Source organism: Nomia melanderi, chromosome 2 (assembly GCF_051020985.1).
Source record: "Nomia melanderi isolate GNS246 chromosome 2, iyNomMela1, whole genome shotgun sequence".
Classification (NCBI taxonomy): Eukaryota; Metazoa; Arthropoda; class Insecta; order Hymenoptera; family Halictidae; genus Nomia; species Nomia melanderi.
The window spans coordinates 2,384,689-2,403,830 of NC_135000.1; the positions used below are offsets into that span (position 1 = coordinate 2,384,689).

A 19,142-nucleotide genomic window follows, 5' to 3' on the forward strand; every position below is an offset into this window, starting at 1 on the left:
TGTTAGTGTTAATAATTGAGCCGTTTATTTTGAAAGTTGCTTAAGCCCGGTTGTGAAAGAATCAAGTTGATCGTTATTACAGTTAGAATTTTACATAATCTTCTTATTCTTTGATGTATTTTTTATCTTTTTTAAATGGACTTAAGCCACTTTCACAATAAACGTTCCAATTACCATTTAGCGTGAGATTTTTCTGTTACAGTCTGCTAATTTCGTTTTAATGCAACTTGAACGTTACGATTTGTGTCTGTGAATCCTTCGTTTCTCAGTGGAATTAATGATGGAAAATGAAGTGGAATCAAAGCAGGAAAAATATAATAAATGAATGCTAGTATTACCAGCTGATGAATCAGCGAATAATTAAGACGATCCATTCTAATTATTTTAATTCAGAATTGCTGAACCCATAAGGAAATTTTGTAAACAATAATTCTGAAAAATACTTTTGGTAGTGCGAAAGTTAACCATAGTTTCCATTATCGTATTATTTAAATAACAATATAATAAAAACACAAACTAAAAATAAAAATAAAAATTTAAATAATAACAAATATAGTACACATTCAAATAAAATAATACATATATAATTTTGATATAATGCAGCGAACGTCTACGAAAAAGAAAGTGGAAGTCATACGCTTTGTTAAAACGAGACCTTACGGAGCAGGGTTACTCACTCCGCAACTGCTTTTCGAATTGTACAGAGTCTTAATAAGCGGGACGATGGCCGCGGAGTCGTGTACCGTGAACGTTCCCGTCTTAAAATTAATTGGTCGTGGCTGTTAGTGGGCCGAGCTAATCAAATCCGTGCTTAGAAGTTTGCCACTCTCGGTGACGAGCTCGGTTGCTCGTTTTAATTAACCCCTTGTATAATCGATGGTTCTTCTGAACCGATTATTCAGAATCCCAGGGGCCATGAAAGGACATTCGCAATGCTGCAAAGAGGTTCGCCAAGTTTCAATACAGAAATTAGAGTATTTCTTGGTAATAAGTAACTTTCAGTTTATTCGAAGAATTATAACGAACGACAGAAACAAGAGGATGGATTTGTGACGATGGATGAACTTTTGAGAAAGTTTGTACGGCTCAAGTAAAGAAATGGATATCTTGTTAATTGTTAACTTTTGATTACAATGGGAGATTTTAACAGATGACAGAATTAAAAGGATGCACTTCTGACTTATTATTTGTTCTTTTATGAAGAATTTTGTGTTTAGCTTAACCCCTTGCACTCGAGAGGTGACTCTCAGTCGCCATTTGATTTGATATAACAAAATTACAAAGTGTCATATGTTATATTAAGTTTTGTATAATACATCAATATGTGAAATATTTATATGAAATAGCTTCGCTTCTTCGTTTAAATGTTTCCTCATTAGTTCGTTTCAAATAATGTCGTCTATGTCTCATCGGAAACTGTCGAATGTTTCTAGTGAAAAGCTTCCGAGTGCAAAGGATTAAAATATAAATTTAATACGCCGTTGATGTTTTAGATGTTAAAGAAAGTACTTCAAAGCAGAGGTTAAAAAATCAACGAAAGTAAGAGATATTAGTATCGTGAAATCCTTTCGATTTCACATTGAATATTACTTTTCTATTATCAATAGTTATATTTTAGAGCAAATGCGCGCCTGAATAAGTACGAAATCATTTACCATTGCAAACATAAAAAAGAGTCACACAACAAAAAATTAAAAATTCGTTATTTATCTTTGAAAAATCTAATATATAAGGACAGTATTATCGAAAATTTTAGGATCAAATATTGGAATACCCAAGGAACTGAGAGAAGTTTCAAAATATTCCTCCCTTTCAACACTCTAAATTCAACTTTTTTGTAAAGTTTCTATAATTTATTTACTATTTTGTTAGTAACAAAGGACCTCGAATATACAATATATTCCGTAGAAATCTAACTTTGAGCATCCTAGACTCTTCTGTAGCCCATTCTGTAGCCACAATTAACAAAAAGTATAAACATTTGTTTTACAACCACGATCTCTGCTTAAAACTTAAACCTTGCTGAAAAATATTCTTCATAAAGTTATTAAAATGCCCACTAGAATTTAAAAGATTAATTCTATCAAGAAGAAACAAAAGAATTCTTTTCTAGTCCCATACCTCTCTTCAAGGATCAAAGACGGATTTTCCTCGTTAATTGAATTATCCACGCGTAAACGCAGCCCGGTTGTTCGATTTTACCTTAAAAAATTAGCAAACAGGGATCAAAGGGGAGCACGACTCGCCTGTCGAATCACCCGAGCCAGAGATACCGCGCTAATTAGCTGGTCGAAGATATTCCCTGCGCGCTGAGCAACGTCCCGCGAGCTTAACACATTCGGCGCGTTGAATTTGCCGTTGTGCCTAATTACGTCACATCCTAAATTATCCCTTGTCGCCTGTTTCCAACCATAGACCGGTTATTTAAACGTCCAACCAATTATGCCCTTTGCGACACGCGTGGATACCTGGGTAACTGTACTCTGGCGTTGATAGGTTGTTCGAGTTTAATCTGATCGAACATAACAATTATTTCAGGCTAATGAAAGTTACTTTTTTCAACTAAATTTCGAAAGTCAGAATGTCGGAAGCTGGTTCGCACGAAAAAAGTGTGAAAGCAATTACGAACTTTTTTATACATATTGTTCTTTGTTTAATTCTACACCCGTCTGAATATCTCAGTGGCTTGGTACTATGCACCTATGAACTGGTACTTATTTCGTACGCTTTTTATACTGAGTCAGAGCTTAAAATGATGGCATAGATAAAAAATTCCGAAATTAGAGGAAAATATTTTATACGACGTTTCTATCAACGAACATGTGTTTCGTGGCCGATAGCAAAATATCTAATCTGGACATTAATGCTAGTCGTGTGCAATATTAGAACTAATGGGTATGTTATGTTATTTACTCGTGTCTTAAATGGAAAGAACTATTGTAGTATGGTTTTAGAAACAAAAATAAAACGAATTTTTACTACAAAGATAAAACGAAACCTATATTCACCGCATTCATCGTAAAGGAAATCACGGAGGAAATAATCTTAACAATAAAAATGATACGACAATATCATTTACATACTTTATGTATTACATTTCGTGTCTCGTAAGGTTAAATATTATTGTTAACTCCATTTTAGTTTTACGAAGTAGATACTAGTGGCCAATTAAATGAGAAATAATTACTTTACCTTTAGTATATGCTAATAATTAGGAATTAATGATTCTGATTTTAATGTGTGGACTTAAATTATTCCCTTGGAGATGCCCTCGTAAGTGGATCAATTACACTCTACAAAGAAAATTCACGTAATGCAGCTCTTAGTGAAACAAAATAATAGCAAACGCGTTTCTTACTGCTTCAGATGACGCAATAAAAAATGTTGCGAGGTAAATCATAAACAGAAAAAATTCGTTTTCATTGTCCCATACATGCTACAGCATGCAGATTTTTTTAACCAATGTCTACGTGATGCAACCGATTGAATTATTAACAGCAACGAACAATTTCATCTTTTATATACTCGACCCAATCGCGAACTCTTTATCATTAAGTTGTATTTTTCGTGACAATGCTGTGAACTTACTAGATATGTAATCATTTACTATCTAAAGTGTAGATTAATCTAAATGATCATAGTGTCTATGATTTACAGTAGCTATTAAAGAGTCTGAACGCATCTATAATCCCAAAATAGTCTTTTATATGGAACTATACAACAGAATATGTTTGTTAAAGAGGATTGCCTAAAATTATCATAGTGTCTACGATTTATAGTAGCTATTAAGAAGTCTGGACTCATCTATAATCCCAAAATAGTCTTTTATATGGAATTATACAACAGAATATGCTTGTTAAAGAGAATTAGCTAAAATTATTATAGTGTCTACAATTTGTATTGGTTACCAAGTGGTCTGGGCTTATCTTCAATCTTCAAGTAGCTTCAGATAAATAACATTATGAAACTGAACACTTTGCTAAGTAGAATGTACCTAGGATGATCATAAAGTATATGGCATATATTAGTAATCTAAGTTCATCTAGAATCCCTAATTAGTCTTATGTTCGACATAACCTTATGAAAGCGTATACCCTTAGGATATACCTGGAATTATCACACTATACGAATTAATGTTAACTATTTAGAATTCTTTTCTCGCCTAGAATCCTCAAGTGATACGGCACTAAACGTCAACCCCTTGCCCTATGATTTCTTTCTCAACTCTGATCGATACGACTACTTTCTCATTAATAATTCATTGGAAAAAGAGAAAAATTGTAAGCATATTCTATGCCTATGTTTTCTTGTATAATGATCGATTACAGAAGAATATTTACTTTGAATGCGAATGAATCGAGTAATATTTATGTTTGTTAAATCATGTTGAAAATCCTCGAGTCTGACACGTTGTTAGAAGACAAGGGGTTAAGGGCTGAATAGTTCTAGTGCAAAGATTCTATAATTAAACTACGTAAATGTCGAAATTTCTAGAGCCAGATGTATGCTAAATCACGTGTAGATCAGATACCAAATTACACACGGAATCAATTAATAAAACAAAATCTACCTAAGATGCAATAACACTTAGACGTGAAGTATCGAAAATTCTATATTTCCTGCCAGTTCCAAACAAGTATAACAAGATCTCCTTTGGCCTAGCTCGGAATTCAATAATCAAATAATTAGCTAACGAAGTTAGCATTAGAAGTGGACAAACTTGATGAAGTCCCCAAACTACTTAACGGAATTGGTACTATCAGGTAATAATACTACGAATGATAGTTCCTTTACGACGTCCTCGAAGGATCCAATGATACAGCACTGCGCCCTATTGATCAGAGTCGACACGACAGCGTTAAATACGTCTACGGTGGTAACAAGTTTAGTTGCAACTACCTTCGCACAGCATCGTTGCAATACTATGTAAATAAGAACTTCCCGGGGAAGCAAGATGCTCATAGAAGAGCATTCCCGGCTGATGGGCAAGAAGCTAACACTATTCATCGTGACAACAACAGCTGACGTTGACAGATGATCCTAGAAGCGTGATTCCGCGTTGGGACCAGGTAAATTAGTAGAAAATCGCGTGGAGGCTTGCGTCCTCGGTAGTTTACGAGATTACTGGGAACTTTCCAATAACATCTTCCTCCTACGTGAAGAGGACACGGACGTTTTAAATAAATGTCAACGATATCGTGTTCAGGAGACATTCAAGCTGAATCATCCTCTAATTTCGCTGCCTCAGTAGATGGCAGCAGGAGAATTTTTGGTCGGATCTAGGTTATGTTTGAATAAAAAATAAGAACAGCATGAAATAAGATGAAGGACACGAGGAAGATCAGAAAGATAAATATGTTTCATTTAAAAGAACCCTGTCGAGTTTCGAGTTAGATCTATGTTATATTCAAATAAAAAATAAGAAACACAAAGATGATTGTAATAAAACAACTCTATTAACGACATACTGTCTCAGGAGTGACACTAGAACTGAATCGAAATTTTGCTATCTTAGAAGATGGTAGCAATGAGATTCTAAGTTAGGTCAGAGTTAGATTTAAATAAAAAATAAGAAAGTGAGAGAGAAAAGACAAGAAAAGTAAGAATGTCTCAAATGAAACAACTCAATAAATAATACCCTACCCAACGAATTACGTCAAAGCTGAGTCATATAATTTTGCTACCTCGAGAAATGTTACAGCAATAGGGTTACCCCTTCTGTGTTCCTTTTGTATGGCGAAATTTCAAGGGACAGTCCTATGGTTACGACGATTTAATTTTGAAACTCTTGTCACGTGCAGGCCACGAGAATTGCAAGCTGACATGATCCTCTCCATGAGAATGATTAATCAACGCCGAGCAAAACAACGTTCAATCAAAGTAACGACCAAGAATTAGGGAGGATCCCATTAGCAGCCGGAAAACCATTAGGAAGATTACATGCAGAAGCTGGAATTGAATCTGACGTGAGAATAAAGTGAATTGAAAGATAATTGCTGTTAAGTTAACAGCATTAGACATAGTGAACTGTCTCGTGCGAATGAGCGTTATTAAAAGCAACTTTCCAAGTCAAACTGTTGTGCTGGAGAATATTCTTACGACGGGGGATCTTTTGCTTGTTGTAAAACTGAAGAAAGGGGTGAAAATTAATAATTAATTAATTAATTAATTAATTATAATTAATTAATTAATTAATTCTCGAGGTGATTTACTCCACTTTTAATTGCGCAGTACGAGGCGCCTTTAAAGATTTCTGTGTATAATTGTCTTCCTTCTTCTATTAAATTCTAATTTGCATCCAAATTAGACTTCATTCAGGAAAAACGTTACATTTGGATCAAACTTAACCTACAATTCGAGAAGAGTTTTTCTTATGTCTAGCCTCGTTATGTGTACCTTGTAAGACTGTTTGCACTTCACCTTTCCATCATCAATCATACATCTCCAACGAAAAAGTACATCTCGGGTCATTTCCTGCAGCTCCATGTTAACACTAACCATACCAGCACTTTTCCTACCGTAACTAGCTACAAAATAGAGATAAACAAATTAAATGATAAATTTTGTTAGTGGAAACTGAAACAAAAGGAAGAATGAAGATTGAAAAACCATAGGACAATATAGAAACTGATATAAAATTAAATGAACAAAAGAAAACGCAGAGTTTTAATACTAGAACTACCGAGCATTTAATACGAATGCCATGTAATCCCTATAAAAATTATAACAATAAATTATTCTCGTTGTCTTTAAACATTCATTATAGTATTCCAGCGAAACTATTTATATACTTTCAAAATCATTTCCAATATCTAATCCTTTTAAGATATTAATAACTCAAGCCATTTTGACCGGTACGGTAGCTCTAATGTTAAATCAGGTCATTTGACCGGTTCCCGGTGCGGTTAGTGTTAAATACAAAACCCTGCCTATTACACTGAAGCCGTTAAATTCCTAGAGATTCCGAGCTGAAAAGAACCGAGTCCTTCCCGTTTTTAAGACAGCTCAAGCTCGGTTAAGCCTAGTCCACTAGTGTCGCGGGCATTAACCATGATCCTAATCCCGGCGCGGAAGGCTTTCAATGGGAATCAGTGCCCGCAACGCAAACTTTTACTTTCTAGAGCATTTCTCGTTAAAAGTTCCCGTGGTGTTCGCTGGATTAAAGCCGACCGGAACTCGCTCGCGACCCACTCGCAAGTTTGCCCCTCCCTTTTTCATCAATTAAGGATTAAATTCAAGTCTCCCGCATGACGAGCCCCTGTTTTCCCTAAAATTACCCGATGCATCATAGTGACCTATTTCTCGGGCGATCATTGAATGCGTGTAGATGTCCTCCTAAGAAATTGTTAACACTAACCATACCGGCACTTTTCCTACCTTAATTAGTCAAATAAGTGGCTACAAAATAGAGATAAATAAAGTAGATGATAAATTTCTTTTAATGAAAACAGAAACAAAAAGAGGGATGAAAATTGATAAACCAATTAATCGGTACGGTTAATGTTAACACATTAACGAACAATTCAGCAACGATATTAACACATATATCCCATATTCAGTTTAAAATTTTCGTCATGAGGCTGACACGATATTGTAGATGAAGGGATTAAGTTGTTGTTGAGATACAAACGTTCAAATTTTATGTCAGTGCTGGCGTTAGTGTTGCTCGACGAATTTTTTCTTTATTTAATATTTTCTTTATTTAATATTATGTAGAATATTTAGAAGTATCAAAGATATAAATTGTGTAAGGAAACTTAAAATGGTTCATTTGACTGCTTGGTAGTTCTATGTTGATTGTATACCGATCGATTTCGCATTAAGGAATCATCAACCGAGACGGATCTCCCGAGAGATTCGATCGTTCGAAGTTTGTTGCCTGCTTCCGGGCTGAAAGAAAGTCTGAGAACGTGCTTTCGTGAAAGAGTACGGTTCAGTATATTTATATCTAATTCAATGGAATTCCGCCCGTCGAATTACAGTGCTTGTTCCAATATTTACCGATGCGGCGTCTGGATACGTTGCGCAGAAAAAGATACAGTGGACAAGTGGCCATTTCTCGTGTACACTGGGTGTCTTTAACAAGTGCAACAAGTTTCATATCACAAACAAATGGAAGTATAATTTTAAAGATTTGACAAATTAAAAGATTCAGAAATTTAGAACATTTGAAAAATTAAAAGATTCAGAAGTTTAGAACATTTGAAAAATTAAGCAATTTAGAAATTTAAAACATTTTAAACGTTAAAAGATTTAGAAATTTAGAACGTTTTAAAAATTCAAAGATTCAGAAGTTTAGAATGTATTAAAAATTAAAAGATTTAGAAATTTTTCGATCTCTTTTCCAATCATTTTTTAAAAACTAAACAATTTCCAAGTATTACAAATTTACTAATCATTTCTAAATCAATAAGTTCGAAGAACTTGCAGAGCTTGAAAAACTCCAAAAATTATAGAATTCCATTATAAAAACGGTTTAGTGTCACTTTTTATCCACACTAATGCATAACAATGCACACACTTATTCCCAAACTATGGTTCCTTCAATGCCACTTAATTCTATCATGTAACATTTGCTTCTATTTATAATCGTTGGAAGATACAGCTTGTTCCATTTGCGTGGGGCACTCTATAAATAACCGGGAATGATTGAGAGGAGGACGGCAGACGAGTTCGATGCGAATGGACCTTGTTGCTTTCTTTTTCATCCGCGCCCTCATCTGTAAACCTAAACATTTGCGCGGTTGAAAATTGCGATTCACCGCAGGGCGAACCGATCGGACAAACAAGCGGGGATTCAATTATGCGCAGGTCCGCGACAACAGCCGTGAAACGTGAGCATTGCGAGTCGTAAAACGTTGCGTCAAAAATGTGAGAAACATCAACTGTATTCGGTAACAGTGATCGATATGCATCTTTCGTAAAAGGTGAATAAAAATATTAGTTCAACCAGAATATTGACTTCTACAAGATTTTCATCGTCAAATAAAATTTTGAGTTGATTGGGAATGTTCTTTTATCAAGAAACAATGTTCAATATCTGTTAATTTGTTCATGAAAATTAATTTTATACGAGAATTTACAGCTGGAAATCATTTTTATTGAAAATTGGGTACTTAAATATAAAGCAAGCTAGTAGTGTTATATTTTTGCATAATGAAACAGGGTCAAACTTTGTCAAACTTGTTTCGATGTAGTCAAACTTAGTCAAACCTATCTCAGATCTTCAAAAAAATGCAATAAATTGATTTCTGTTATACTTTCTCTGTTTATTATTATATAGTACAGGTATCCCTCCTACAGCATGACATCCTACAACAGCTTTTAAATAACACTGCAACCTGCTGCACGGTCCACTATCCACCGTGTTATAGGATTACCTGTAACACGGTTTCACACAATGCAGCATTTTCTATGAACCTATCTACCATATCCGTTTGAATTTATGTTTGCTGGTGCCAAGTAACGGATTCACGCTTGTTTTCACGTCGTCAGACGTAAAGTTCTCTTCAGTAAAAATTATTGCAAAGTAACAACAAAATACAAAATGTATTACTTGTATTATTTACATAAAAAACCAGTGATTCAATGTACACGCGTTAGAAAAGTTGAGCGCGCTATTTCGACAGACTGTGGAGCGCACCGTCAGTTGTCCGTAGCGTATAAATGTACTGGGTCTTCTCGATATAAAATCTAAACAGATTGTTTAGATTTTGGCTTAAATTATTACCGATATTGTGATCTAGGAGAAGCGTTTGGAGGAACCCAAATTATATACTGTTAAAGAATATACGTTGTACAGTTTCCTGTCAGACAAATAATACCAAATCTATTTCTTACCGCTTCAGATGGCGTAATAAAGAAAGTTGATTAGACTTTTACATTAGTTTGATACTCAAACAGGAATTATGGAAGGGTTATCTGTATTGTATAATGATTGCATTCATACTCACATATAGTGGTATAATATGTGCAATATTTAAAGAGAACAATAATTTGGTAAAATGAAAGAAAACCGTGTATCTTGTTCCGCTAGAAGATTGAAGTCAGTGCTAATCAAATTACTCGATGCAAAACACATTAGTTTCGAGTGACTTCACCCCGGTAATGGAACAACGATTGCCACCCACGCACGTTTCACGAAATTCCATAGTGCACGATCCCCCTTGCCTCTATAATTGATTTCACTCGTCGAAATGAGGCCGAACCAAACGTAAACGTCGGTTCGATGTCTGATCACCAACAGTTTTTCCAACTCGATAACTTAATAATTGCGTTTGAACGGAGCGTGGTATACATATTCAAGAAGATCGTCCATAACTTTTGTTTCGATCGAAAGGAGCTGAGAACAGGCGCCAGGTTCCTCCACAATGGCCTTGGAATTGTTAATTGTGAATACACTGGATGCTTTCTCTTAACGAGAAAGTTTGTTGTCAGCCCTTTTCATCGAGAAGGCGGATCTGGAATTGACATTTTCTGAATACCGCAGGATCCTCTTATTAACATGTATACAGAATTCTCGTTCAGCGAGAAGTCGTTGAAGGGATACTTCGAAGGAAATATATTGTATCAGGAACATTGTAACAAAAGAGGCACTTAAAATTTTGACGGAGATCGATATTGCTTTGCAAATGGCGAGAACGTATGCGAGGTTAGAACGTATATACTTTAGACCACGCCTCTATTTATTTTGGCCACGCCCACTAAACAATGGCAGTGATATGTAAATACACTAGTAATTTAAATTTCAATTCACATCGATGGGTATTTACAGGCTGATAATGGGTCGAACAACAAATATGTGTCATTGGTCGCCGAAGGACAGCAGTGGGCGGGATCTATATTCTGGATATGCCTGCTCTTCTCGAGACCACGCCCACTAATTCACAAACTCACTATGGAAACTAAACCCGAATCGTGTTACTGAAAAGCATCAATATTTTAAGAAGGATTTGTGGCAAATAGTAACCATTACGTATTACCTAATCTATTTATCGTATAGGATACGTTTATATAATACAATTTATTGTTATTATTATAAAAGATATTAATACAGCATTACTTATTGTTATTACTGTCACAGATACCAAATTGAAGGAAAAAAAGAAAAACACTGTTATGTACCAATACTAGTATAATTACTTCGAAAGCTTTTAAAGCTACTATATACCCTCTGATACCAAAATACGAAATATTAAAATACTAATATTAATGAAGTGATATTTACTGCAACTAAGAACCGTTTCCAATTATAACGCAATTGATTTCATTAGGGTTCCCGAATATTCATCCCCTAACTTCCAAGTAAAAAACAAAGTAACTATAACGCGTGGTCTTAATAAAAAGGAACTTCACTCAAGATTCTCGAGTTACTATCTACATTACAGAGATTCGATGAAACGAAAGAACAAATACCGATACACTAAATTCATATTACAAGACAACTATAACGGATGGTCCTAATAAAAAAGGATTTCATTTAGGATCCTCTAGTTATTATCTACATTACAGAGGTTTGGTGAAACGAAAGAACAAATACCGATACACTAAATTCATATTACAAGACAACTATAACGGATGGTCCTAATAAAAAAGGATTTCATTTAGGATCCTCTAGTTATTATCTACATTACAGAGGTTTGGTGAAACGAAAGAACAAATACCGATACACTAAATTCATATTACAAAACAACTATAACAGATGGTCCTAATAAAAAAGGACTTCATTCAAGATTCCCGAGTTATCACTTGCATCACAGAGATTTGGCAAAACGGAAGAACGATTCTTCAGGAGAAATGATTTCTCACAATAAAATGGGCCACCCTCTCCGAACTCCTCCAGCTAATTAGCGGACTATCGCACGTCCATTGTTAACGCGAGTCCCGCGTTACGAGTGCGCGAGTCGCAGCCTTGACCTGGCAGAACGATCCGGCGATCGAAAACCCACGCGGGATTCGAGATCAGCCCCTCTAGCCTATCGTCGCATGCTAGAGCAGCGCTGACAAACGAGGCGGGTTAACACGTTGAGCTTCACGAGAAAATTCGGCTGTATTTCACTTGAAAGTAATATTTACTTTTTTAATCAAATATTTCATAGTGTACCATTAATACTTTATTGATCATTTTGTTTTCCTCTCTTATCCTTTTGTTTCTTCTTCTTTTAGTTTAACTTAGTTCACTTTTACTTTTCATATACAGTGTCCTCATGAACACAGTACAAACGATGAGTTGATTCTAAACGCGAAAATAAGTCAAAAATTGTTCCCTCCTTCCGAATTGAATTTAAACGATTTTATAACAATGACATTACTATCTTATTAATGAGAAAGAATTATTTTGTGGAAGTAATAACTTTTTGAAATTTATTCTCGATCTCGAATAGTGTTAGTATACAATAATAATCGAGTAATATTAGTAACTATAGTATTAGTGTATAATAATATTTTGATATTCGTTACATATCCGTTGTTTTCGCAGCGTGTATTATCTTTGAGTCGCGTGGCCTCACGATAAATATTTTCTTGCAGTACAATCTGTTGTGCGATGGGGAACGCGATTAAATTAATTACGGATTCAACGAAGTAATTAGTGTTATCGTCTAAACCGTGATAACAATGTAGGTGGATAGAGGGGGCGGGGCAAGGGACCCTGTGGGCGTAGGTTAATTCGCCGTTCAAACTCGCTGGTCCCATGACTACTCGAATGGAAACAGTTTGCCCACTTGACGGCCACTGGGACACTAATCGTTTCACGCGTGCAGCTATTGCAGCAACTGATAGTCCTTGATTCCCTTAGTCAAAGAACCTGTGGCACAGATTCACATTTTGACCGCTGAATCGAATGTTAATTGAGCAACACTGTATAACGTTAATTGAATAACAAACTGGCTGTAGCAATCGAAGCAATTGGAAAGCAAATGATAATCCAATAATGAGGAAGCAACTTATTAACTGGGAATAAACGGGAATAAAAGTCATACATTTGTACATTAATTTATAATATACGTTTTTGTTCTATATACTCATTCAAATGAAGATATTTTCCAGATCACTAAAATTAGCGTTGATTGTAACATTATTTAAAATATTAAATAATGATATTACATAATGTAGTTTATTTGATATACTGTGTATTAACAGTCAAAGAATAATATTTAGAACTAATATTTGATTCGTAAAATTCAGACTCTCAGAATTGATTCTACTTTTGCAAACATTGCAAACAATCGTATTAAAATTGGAAACAAATACACTTCGTCAAATATTATTATTCCTCGCGATATGAATTACTTCTTACGAGAAATGTTTTAAATACATATTTGGAATTTCATTTTACCTTATGAATTCTATATTATCGTATTTTAAATAATATTTAATAAAATTTCACGATATTTCATGGAGCTATCCTTTAAATGTCTCAGCCGTTAAAATTTTGTGAAAAAGTTTTCTATAAAGTTCTTCCAATTTTGCGGTGGCCAAGAAAAGAACACAGCAACCCTTTCATGGTGAAAACTTCCAGGAAAATCGTGTGGCAGAAATATTTCGGGTGAAAAAGTTAGCAAGGCACGTGACTGATATAGTTCTGTCACGAGTCAATTTTACAAAAATCGATTCGCACAGCGAAATCCGTCATCTGAAACAATGGCAAACGGTGTTTTGAACTTTTTGTCTACACCTAAAAAGATACTCCACATAACGGATTTTCAACTTCAAATTCGAGGGCTGTTTTCGCCACTTCAACGAGACCGATTGTCGATAGAAACTGAAACATTTGACACATATTTTGTCAAGTTTCATGTCGCACCAAAAGCGCATAGAAACTAATACTGTTTGAAGAATATTTCTTGCTAACCCCAAGTATCGTATAACATTTTCCTAAAACTATCGTGAATTACTAAAATCAAATGGTATTGCAATTTGTAACGAAAAATAATGAAAGTAATTTCTTGCTGTAATATTAAATTGGTTGTATGATGTATATTTCAAACTGAGTGCAATAAACATGTAAAACCAGTTGAAAAATCTGTTGTAAAATCTGGTGTAAAATTTGGTGTAAAATCGGTTGTAAGATAAGTTGTAACGTATATTGTAAAATTCTCTGCAGCCCAAATTTAAAGTTATTTGTCTTCGTAATCTTTTTTTTATATTCCTCCGTAATATACTTTTCGTAGCTTCAATGTAAAATTTAATAAAGAGTAACAAATGATGAAACATAATACCCTTCCGTAAATAATTTTGTGAACCCCTGTACCTTTCAGTCCTTTCAGTAACAAAAGGAGTAGATATACATAGAGACTTACTCCTTTAACTTTGAAAATTTAAATACAGACGAACTTATTTTGAAACATATTGTCAACACAATTTACTCTAGCACATTATTTACTTGTAACAAAAGATATAATGACTGTGTTTGAAATTCAACTTATAACGACTATTCTATGAAACTGTCTATCTGAACAAAAAGTATTTCTGGAACAATATATAGAATCTTTTCTCATTCTTAAAAATGAAACACTATACTACAGTTTGTTCATTTATTCCAGTGTTACCTTGTATACTTACTTGTTTTACCACTCTATAAAATATAAAATCATAAAAATATCGAAAAAAATAGAAATTTAGGTAAAACGAATCCATTTAAACAATATTTCTTAGTTTTTAAAATTTTCTTTCTTAATAATTGATTAAGCATCTGTCACTTATAAAACAATGAAAAATAATCACAAGTAATAACGGTCCTATTCACAGAACTACTAAAACAAGAGAGAACTAATGAAGTTTCCCAAAACTATACCATAACTCCTAAGCATAAGTACATATTGTGTAGTGATCAAGTGATCAAGGAGTACAACCGAATAATATCGTCAAGGACTGAACCAAGTAGTATAACCTCGCAATGCCCAGAAATTTTACTTTAATTATATAATAGACAATAAAAAAGATGCTCTACAAAACGACGCACCACTTACCCAAAATAAATACATTCAAATAATATTCTTACAAGTAATCCCTCAATAATAACTAAAACTATATTTCACCCGCAAAATGAACTAAAATAATTACCATTAATACACACAGCTAATACAACACAAGGAAAACTAAGCTTCTCAAATTCTAACTATTGTATATCATACCTAATATTTATAACTTTGGAACTATAACTTTCTATCGATCGTGTAGTACAAGCAAATAATATCGCCGATAGCCGATGCAAGTAGTATAGACTCGCAATGGCCAGACACGTCCGAGTTATTGAAAGCCACGGGAAAAAAATTAATTACACCACCACTCGTCGGCCCGGCTGAATTATTCTCATCGGAAGGCAACAATTGTTCGCGGCCAGGGGTAGCGGGGGGCGAGTCAAATAGTGGAACGTGGTAGAACCGTTGCAAATAATTGCATATCGCGGTGCAGCATTAGCGACGACGATTCACGGACCGATGATTCGATACCAGTTGAGCGGGTACCCGTGCTTCTAATGGTATTAAACGAGCGCCGATGTTTCTTCGAATATACTAGAACACCGGAACGCCGTCAGCGCTTCAATTTCGCGTAATAAAATAATCCGCAATTATTGTTAATGTTGCGCGAGCTACGTTAAACGCTACCGAGCTGTTTAACGTTCAGCGAACAATTTTATTGCTTTATTGGCTGTCCATGCGTTTATTTGAAATATTTTTATTTAAAACCCTTTGTAATAACTTGGCGGTTATGTAAAATACATTCGTTTTCGAAATCCAAAAGAAATTATATAGAATGTATGCATTTTCGAAATCTAAAAAGGTTTATATGGAATATATTAATACCCAGAAATTTTAAAAGTCATTATCAAAAAAGGTTTATTTAAGATAGTTCACGTAAATATAAAAACATGGAATTGCATATAACTTTTTCTGAAGTTATTTTGAGTTTAACATTTTACTATGTAATAATGAGTGAAAATTTTAATGGACATGTTTAGCTCTTGACTGAATCAATATTATTTATTGTGTATATTGTACGAAGTGAGAGACTATTCTGAAACTATTCTGAATGAACAGGAAATTTCGTTACATTATTGTGAATTATTAATAACAAAATAAATCAAGCGAGCACAGTGATAAAGAAAATCGTACAAACAAGAAGCGTACTCGTTCTTGTTTACATTTCTTATTGAACTGAATATTGTGAATATTTCCTGTAAATCAGGAACAGTACAAAATAGATCATTATATTTTACCATTCAATATTAAATACGACATTATATAATAAAATTATATGAATTTATTGGTTTAACAGAAAGCTAAACTTTTTCCCTACAAAAAAGTAGAAAGACTTCTTATTAAACCAATAAACAATAATTTATATTATTGTGAAATACTTCACTAAATATTTAATGATAATATGAATTTACTGGTATAACAGTGTATTCTAAATCAAAATTATTTTTAAATTCATCAGAATTTCCATCGGACATAAATTTATGTTCGTTTTATTTATTTTTTACTAAATACTGATTACTTTCAAGTAAACTTATCATGATAAAAACTTTTGAATAACGGTCAACCCTCAAATAATACATTCAGAACACTATTCACGTGGATAACAAACATACGATGATAAACATATTCAAGAATTAAAGAAATTACAGGACATTTTTGTAAATATTTACCTATACTTGTTAACTCAAGTTGCAAGGATACTTTAAACAGTAAAGATGTGCAGATTTGTTTATTCTTGTGAATATGCACAAACGAGGAACAGAAAATCGTAAAATCCAATGCACAATTGTCAAGTATTTAAACGTTATAAAATACAAAATTTGTTACGATTACTATGAGTTTCATTCACTGCAACTTGTCCATAATGAGTTCATTAACATTTCCTCGTAAACAAATACCACAAACATTATCGTCTTTTGTAGTTAAGGGTGATATTAATTAATAAATGGATGGATAAAATATTTGAAATTGTTGTTTCCGATTTAACGTTAGTGAAATGCCCATGATAATTTCTGCTAAAATATATTTCATAAATGTTTTATCTTTCATAAATGTAAATCGTAATATTTCGTTATATTTGTCTTACATTTTAATACAGCTGCGCAGGCGTGAAACTATTTGGCGAATTTCTGCGGTTTCGTCTCGTGCAGTTCTAAATCATGAACGTGCGTCACTGACCAAACAAATTATTAAATAATTAATAACATTCAACCGGTGCTCTAATCGAAAGTAATTAATTATTATTGCATCGTTGGATATATTGGAATCACATTATCGAGACTACGTGTCCCGGAATATTACGGACACCGTGTCCAACAGGAATGTCACATCGTTACACGAATTATGTAAATCATTGGAACACGTGTGACATTAATTTTAAAACAATCTATATCGTGAATAATTTGACAAATACAAAAAGACGGTACAAAACGTAAGAGTAAAATTAATATTAAGGTAACCCGCATTAATAATGATTTAAAAACAAAAGAAACTAGCAAGGAACAAGAGTGACAATGATATTAATGCAACCTGCATTGTAAATAATTTGGTAAATACAAAAAGACATTAAAAAAGTAAGAGTGAAAGTAATATTAAGGTATAATTCAAAACCAACGAGAAGACCCTAAAATTTTATAAGTTACCAACTCGATCAAACAGTACACAAGTGTAATAAACAACATGATACTAAACAAACACCTTTTAACAAAGTCAAATGTGCATCTGTCTGCAACAATTCCTTTCAAAACCTAAAGATCTTCAAAAAATACTTTTTCCCCCCAAAGTACACATTAAAACACACACAAACATACATTCTCGATAATATTGAGAATTGATCACTGACTCGATGAAAGTCGTTTATTAATGAAAAACTTGCAGAACTCACCGAATACGACGATGTAAAATCCAATTCCTGGCGCGCTTCACCTTGGCCAGCACTCGTGTCAGCGAAATTGATCACGGATCTACGTTCGAACACCCTTCAGCCAGGTGGAACGACGCGAACGTGATAGAGAACGCGCGGCAACTGTTCCGAAATGGTTAGGAACGCAACTACTCGCGCAAGGAATCGCACACCCCTACCTCGTCCGCGCCCCACCACGCACAGCATCCACGAAGGGTGGCTCTCGTCATACCCTTTCCACGCGACTCGACTATAGCGATCAGTGGATCGCACATTTTGTGTCTTCACAGCATTCCTTGCCTCCTGAAACATATAATTAGAATGATTAAACCCTTACATTATATATTTTTATCATTTTAATTAACTTCATTAACCTATAGTAATGTTAGAATTGAGAATACATATTTTATAAACTTCTATGAGCCGAATTTTTGTCTTCATAGAATTCCTTGTCTCCTAAACATATAATTAGAATGATTAAACCCTTACATTATATATTTTTATCATTTTAATTAACTTCATTAACCTATAGTAATGTTAGAATTGAGAGTACATATTTTTTTAACCCTCTATGGGCCGATTTCTTTGTCGTGTCTAGAATAAAATTTGTGCAGTATGAAATTAATAAATATAAACCTGTGAATACAAATTGACAATCTATTCGATAGTCTTAATAACTTTCAATTCGTCATTTTGTGGTGAAAAGTTAAATAGATCTATTTAACCCGGTATATTGATGTATGACGTTACAGTCACACGGGACCATACGAAGTTTGTATTAGATGTATTGTTCTTGTTTTATTAAGTAACTAAATTATTTTATTTTATATAATTAAAATACTTATCAGAATTGAGATCACATATTATAATTAAAATTATTAAATCCCTGCAACGTGTTTATTTTGCATTGCTGGATTATAAGTATTCTATCAGAAATTATTTAAGAAAAGAAACGTTTTCCACGGTAAATCTTACAAAATTATCACTTGGATGGATTTTTTCCTTAAAGAAGAAAGAAGGTAAAAAAGGGAAAAACGACGTGTAAAGGAAGTATATCGTTGAAGAAAAACGATATTGAAAGTAACGGTGCGCGTGTAAACGTTTGAAGGGATTGCAGTGATAATAAACTGACACGAAAATCACTAAAAATTAAAATCTCGTTAACCATAATCTACGTAAAAGTTTCTAGTAAAAAATAATAATTGATTTCTATTGAAAGGAAAGTGTTATCTATCATTGTACCTATAGGAAGCCTATTA

General features: G+C 33.8%; 1 protein-coding gene across 8 annotated transcripts in view; it reads right to left on the bottom strand.

The window, feature by feature from the left end:
* Window positions 1–18,040, bottom strand: part of Pdfr (Pigment-dispersing factor receptor) — a 94,547-nt gene extending 76,507 nt beyond the window's left edge. For all 8 annotated transcript variants that reach the window (XR_012998047.1, XR_004234796.2, XR_012998046.1 and 5 more), the window contains exon 1: window positions 17,866–18,040. The gene's annotated coding sequence lies outside the window, so the exon portion shown is untranslated. The remainder of the gene's footprint in view (window positions 1–17,865) is intronic.
* Window positions 18,041–19,142: the final 1,102 nt, after the last annotated feature.